Source organism: Alosa pseudoharengus, unplaced genomic scaffold (genome assembly GCF_046254945.1).
Source record: "Alosa pseudoharengus isolate Yale_2024_CS ecotype anadromous, Long Island Sound unplaced genomic scaffold, YU_APseudo_1.1 YU_APseudo_1.1_scf_20, whole genome shotgun sequence".
NCBI classification, from domain to species: Eukaryota; Metazoa; Chordata; class Actinopteri; order Clupeiformes; family Clupeidae; genus Alosa; species Alosa pseudoharengus.
In genome coordinates this window covers 7,283,987-7,290,656 of record NW_027468664.1, presented here as the reverse complement: position 1 = coordinate 7,290,656, position 6,670 = coordinate 7,283,987, and the positions used below count along the sequence as shown (strand labels likewise).

Genomic DNA, 6,670 nt, shown 5'->3' with positions numbered 1-6,670 from the left:
GCTCATAAGTTAACATAACCTTAGCATACACATACATTTAAAAATCATCTGATCTTAATGTCGTAATTTAAAAAAAATGAGGAAAAATCCAACCTTTAAGGAACACTTATTTATTTACGATACATTATTCATTCACAAAGAAAATTGTTGTACTTAAAGGCTGGATTTTTCCTCATTTTTTTTTAAATTAAGGCATTAAGATCAATTTCCAAAAGTATCATACCTAATTGCAACACTGTCTGCAGAAGCTCTTGCCTTCTTGCTTAAACCACCTTTCTGATGCCTAACATAGATCCTCCCCCATCTGACATGCAGTGCCAGCCTCTGGCTCCAGGCTGGGACTTGCTGGATGGCACCTAAAAAAATAAAACAGCAATTGCTATACATTATGTTATTGTTGATTAAGATATAAATCAAAGCATTACAAAATAAGTTGGTAAATGAATCAGGTGTACAAACAAAAATTATAAATTACCTTATGAAGGCACCCTTGCCACCATCACCATCAATGTTAATTCTTGATTTGTGACTTTATTTGTGAGGGTTTCAGTTTCTGTCAATAGAAAACAAGATTTAACAAAATTATGATTATGCTCAGTTTGGCATATATTCAACACCTTATTTACATTACCACCAACATAATGGTAAACATGGCTAAACTTCATGTGATGTGCTTTGGACATATTGTATAAGTAAGTATAAGTATATATACTTTTTTGATCCCGTGAGGGAAATTTGGTCTCTGCATTTAACCCAATCGGTGAATTAGTGAAACACAAACAGCACACAGTGAACACACAGTGAGGTGAAGCACACACTAATCCCGGCGCAGTGAGCTGCCTGCTTCAACGGCGGTGCTCGGGGAGCAGTGAGGGGTTAGGTGCCTTGCTCAAGGGCACTTCAGCCGCGGCCCACTGGTCGGGGCTCGAACCGGCAACTCTCCGGGTACAAGTCCAGAGTGCTAACCAGTGGGCCACGGCTACAAAAGACAAGCAGGCAAATTGCATTTGCATAGATAGCATTGCTAGGTAGGCAATGTTAGCCAACGTTTACAGTAGCCTATAGGCTATATATTTATTCATGATGCGCCCTTCTCAGCTCGTCTTAGCGGCACGGCATGTGGCAAATAGTAGGAACAAACTCAGCGGAGAAAGATATCAGTAGATACTTCTGGCTATAAATAAATATCGGGGTAAGTTACAGCTGACAATAATGACGGGTCTTTACTTAATGCTATTGAGTTTATTAGATATGGGTCCATACGTTTATCTACTTATATTGACGAGATGAAGCCGTAGGCTATGTGCTCTGCTCAGCTCAAATCTACGCGCTACAGGCGATTGTCACATAGAATAGTCTATAGAACTGGAATGTCATATCAACAATATGGCCGTGGCGGTGTTTGTGAATAAGCCCTATTATAAAAAGCTACAATAATGATGATTAGTTTCTGTATTAATGCATTACATTGCACATTTGTCAAACAAATTAGAGTGTGCACAGTGACATACCCCATAGCCCTCATTGAAAACACACAAACACTTACAGCATGTTGAGGGCAGCAGCCATGGCTTCCAGACATAGTCAAGTAGCATGTTGTAATAGCGGGACAGACCGACTTTGCCCTGGTCTGTTGATGAAGCCCACTACAGTCATAACAACAAACAGACACATGAAAAAAGGGGATAAACTAAACACAGTAACAGACACAAATACATGCAAATAATGTTATTTGCTATTCTATGTGTGTGTGTGTGTCTGTCTGTCTCTACTTGGTGAGTGAACTCTCTTGCGGGATTCAAACTTCTTTTGTATGGAAGTGGCACACATTTGGAATATTCCAGAATGCACTCAGTGTTCTCAGGGAAGCAGTCCTCACAACTCACTGCCTGCAAACAGGGAACAGAGGGAAATTAAGATTAATAAATTGCAAAATACACATAACATGAAAAGACCATCACTGAAGCACTACTGCCCTCACATGCATCTTAAATGAACACATGCCTTGGCACAAGTCAGGTACAACCAAATAAGGGCTATGGAATGAAGAACATTTTGCCTAATGCTACCCATACATCAGAATACTTTGACAAGATTTGGGAAAGATTGGCGTTTTTTAACTAATGCCCCCCTTTCAAGCTTTACTCAAAAGACTACAATCTTTCAATAATCTTACCCAAATCTGGTCAAGTCTTCTGGTGTAAGGATGGCTAAATATAACACTATAGGTACCCTTCACAAACTAAAGATCCCTTGACTTGTCGGCATCATATTGAGGTAGGTCAACAACCTGTTCACGTTAGCCTACTTTAGTGGCTCCTAATGACCATGCAGGCTAAGTTATAGCTAGGTTAGCTAACGTACTCGTGCCTGATAGCCTTGGCCATTTCATTCAAACTAAAACTTTACATCCATAACGAAATCTCAGACAGACTTATTGTTGGATATGATATTACTACCATTCCAGATATTTCACACAATGGTAAAGCTAGTTATTGGAAAAGTTAACATTAACAGCTAACGTTAGCGATGTTAGCTCGCTAGCTAGCAAACGTTAGCTAATTCTAACATGACGGTTAACAAACAGTTTTGGTTAACATTAATGCTACAATATAAAAACAGTATTTTCCTAATTAATTCCAGTTTTCAATTGGCATACAAAAGTACTGTAGTTCTTACCTTGGATATGATGACGGCAGAGTTTGTACAGCTTGCAGTCAGATGCATGACAGAAAAGTGACGGTTGAAGTCACCACCACAGGCTCTGGTTCACCCCAGGTAGCCTGTCAGTACACGATCCGTACCGCCTGCCAGATCCGTTCTGCGCATGCGCATAATTACGTAGAAGAAGACGTAACGATTCCTCTGTAATATCTGTAGCTGCTACCACGCATGTCTTGAAACAGTTGAAGCGGCACATTTGACGAGACCAACTTCGCAGAAAAATATATTTTGACTACGCCCGACGAATTATGTCCACAGATTGTGCAGGTAAGAGTACAGCGTTCAGATGTTCAATGTATCTTTGTCTTTAAAAATGTTGCTATTGTTGGTTAAACGTAATGTCACTATATCTTGCATATGGCAATTGTTAACAGTGAACGTTAGCTATCGTTAGCCGTTTGGGTAATCATTAACTTAACAGTAACGGTAATTTAAATAGGGACCGCATTGAGCATTAGCTAGTATTTATTCATGCCAACACAGCAACCTAAGTTAGGTTGCTGTGTTTCATCTCAAGGTTTATGGGCTAAGGTTAAGGTAAATAAAATGCATTTATTTATCAGGTTGATGCCACTAAAGGCCACGATTAACTTCACCAAAGGACATGGAAATATGTGCGGTAAGTAGCCTACTTTTTTTTTTTACTGGTTAACGTTAGTTAAGAGACCTGTTATTCAGCACATGTTCCAGACAAGGTCGTAGTCTGAATTTTTAAAATACCGAGGTCAGGGGCGTCGCTAGAAATTTTGGGCACCCCAAAATGCTAGGGGCTTCTGAGCCCTCCGATCATTTTGCCAACAATGACACAGAAGGATAGATTTGTTAATTTTATAACATGTTTTTTCTTTTTTTTTTTTTACTTGAACCAACACACTTTTCCACAATATTCTATTTATTTTAGATGCACTTTTATATCTCGAGCCTTTTCCCAAATTGGCTTTGGATATTTACAGTGCATAAGGAAAGTGTTCACAGCGCTTCACTTTTTCCACATTGTAAGTTTCAGACTCATCTTAAAATTAATTAAATTCTCTCATCTCAATCTACACACAATACTCCAACACTCCACAGAAAGTGTGGAGTGTTTGGAGTGTTTTGTAAATTTATAAATAATAAAAGACTGAAATATTTAATTTACAACCAAATGTTTTAGAGCCCGCGTTGAGAGATGTATCCAGGGCCGGGCTGTACCTACACATATTTGTTGCACATGCTACAAAAATCATTCTTTGCGATGGATGATTTAGTAGCCTGTCAACGTTACACCGGTCCGATACAGTTTTGCCTATGGCTATACCATGAGACTGAGACGCTTTTTGTTTGTTCGAAGTGCGTGTTTAGGGTGTGAGAGGGGAGTCGATGTGCTTTGATTCCAGTTGGTAGTTGTAGTCTATGCGATTAAAAAGCATGTGTGTGTGAAGTATCCAAACAATGATAACACTTTCATTATGGCTGCTTTAGCCACAGACATTCAGCTACTGTACCGTGGGTCCCTTTTAGAAGTGTCCACTTCATTTGCGCTTTCCGTGATTCACGCAGCTGCGTGAAATGTATTACTACTGATATGCAAAACTATTAACTTTTCGCCAAGAGGTGGCAGTTTAAGTCCGCTTGATACTGTAAGCCATTGGTTCCCAAAGGAGATTTTATTTGGGTCGCCAGCATAGCCTAGTTACAATTTATGTTGTGTAATAGGCCTAGCATAGGGCCTACCTTATATAGCTTATAGTTTGTTAAGTCACGGTTTTGTCATAACTCCCTCTATGCACTTTTGCATTTAGAATAGCTCTGAAGTCAGTAAATGTATGCCAAAGTAAAACTGTGGTGTATGTCAGCATAATGAAATGTATGTAATGCAAAAAGGTGTGTCAGTGGGGAGCGCAGCCGCAAGTGTGATGTCGAGCAAGCAAGCCAGCAAGAGGTCTTTCGCGGACTGGGAGGTCCAGGTTTTATCCGGCTCCTAATTACGCCACCAATTAGCCACGTCATCAGAACCCTAGAGCTCCCCATGCAACCAATGAAAGTAGTACAACATATTGAACAGGTCGGCCTCTTTTTAAACTGAACTACATTTCCCTTGTGCAATAAGTGCATGCCTGCTGGCAACATGGGAGATAAACAGAATAACAAGCTATAAGGTGTCCCAATATACGGAATGAATTAACTTGGGAGAGAATTCCACTCCGGAAGGTCCTTGTCTCTGTCTCCTCCATTATTTCTGCATATCTGGACACCTCAGCGGATATTACTCCTTACATAAATCCTCATGTCAAATCCAAGTTTTAATACTGTCCTGTAGTAAATATGAACATCACAATGGTCATAATGTGGCATACCACAGCAAGGAAAATGGGTAAACATGTGTTGTATAAAATTATCCTAGGGGTTGTAGACATCATTGAGAGAGAGTTTGAAACTGTAAAGCATGTATTCTTATAACCTTAATCATAATCAAGTAATACACAAGTTATTCCTAACCATAATACTCTTATAACATTTTAAATAACAAGTTTAACTAATACTATTAACATACTGAAGCTATTCTACCAGAATTCCCCCTATGTGCACTCTGTATCCCTATGTCTCTGTTTGCTGCCCTGTGTCTCATTTTGTTGCACTGTGTCTCATGCTGCCTTAGCCTAGGCCTTTTGAAGAAACCAAAGTCGGCCTTGAAGCTGCAAGATAACGCGTACACAGGGCAAGCTCTACTCATAACAACCAGTAGGAGAGTGCAGGGGGGCGAACGATATTTAACCCATGCACAATGTATGACCTGTGATCACTCTATACTGTACACCACTGCATAAAAACTTATAATACATTGGTGTAAATAAAGTGCATTAAAAATGGTCAACTCCAGGGGATTCTCTTTCACAGAAAAGCCCAAGGACTCGGAACATGAAGCCAAAGAAGTAGATGATGACTCGGCCCAGTTACACCAAATGGAAAAGCCCATCGCAGTAGTCAACCCTACTGGAGATGAATGCATCAATAAGTTATCTAAATCATGTTTTGACATTAGACATCTAAGTTTGGCCATGTTTTTGAGGCTTATGACTCTGCCACTGCACATGGTTTGTAGAGAGAGGCATGCACACTCTATTCTGTGAGATGAAAATGTTTGCATGGCTCTGATTGGAAATTGCCAGAAGGGATAGGTCAAGCAGGAGCAGTGTGAAAGGCGTCCTAATTGCTTGAGTGGGAGGGGAAACGTCTAATGGCCACCTTACACCAAACAAGTTTGACAAGATTTGGGAAAGATTCTTAAAAGATTGTAGTATTTTAACTAATGCCCCCATTCAAGCTTTACTCAAAAGACTCCAATCTTTGAAGAATCTTTCCCAAATCTTGTCAAAGTTGTTTGGTGTAAGGAGGCCATTAGTCTAATAGCCTTGCACCAAACCACCAAAGTACTCATGACTGTCAGGTAGGGGTGTGACGGTATTTTAACACTATTTCAAAAAAATGTCCAGTGAGGACATATTACAGCAAACACCTTTTATAGACTATTTCTTTGTACAGTGTACTCATGCAATGGGCAGCAATGCTTAATGTTATAGTTGTGAAAACATTAGAAAATGTTATGGGCTTGAAATTGCATACAATACCTGATGTATTTTTTCATGTTACATGAATTAAAATGAAGTGTTATTTATATAAGATCGTACTTATGTAGTTAAAAAAAAATATTGAAAGGTGAATAGTCTCTTGTAGCCTATTAGTGTGTTAAGTCAGAAGTTGCAGAGCATCTTCAAAAGGATGAACACTCATATGCTCTATGGCCTTGAAGGATTTGTTATTTATGCATGCAATAAAATGATATTGATAAACGGTCATTGAGTCCATGTTCTTGTCTCAACACAGCAAGTTAGTTTACTTGTTGCCCCCCCCCCCCCCCCCCTCTCCTCCTATAGGGCTCATTCTCTCAATGCATTTATTCATGGTT

At 39.5% G+C, this 6,670-nt stretch overlaps 2 long non-coding RNA genes across 2 annotated transcripts; one reads left to right on the top strand and one right to left on the bottom strand.

Annotated features, from left to right (window-relative positions):
- Positions 1-317: 317 nt before the first annotated feature.
- LOC143136566 (uncharacterized) lies at positions 318-1,599 on the bottom strand. Its single transcript, XR_012989343.1, has 3 exons — positions 1,547-1,599; positions 476-553; positions 318-356 (listed from the first exon to the last, which is right to left on the bottom strand). It is a non-coding gene; the product is annotated as an uncharacterized LOC143136566 (long non-coding RNA).
- Positions 1,600-2,911: 1,312 nt separating this feature from the next.
- On the top strand, positions 2,912-6,188 carry LOC143136565 (uncharacterized). The gene is made up of 3 exons (XR_012989342.1): positions 2,912-2,991; positions 3,288-3,343; positions 5,602-6,188. It is a non-coding gene; the product is annotated as an uncharacterized LOC143136565 (long non-coding RNA).
- The last annotated feature ends 482 nt before the right edge of the window (positions 6,189-6,670 follow it).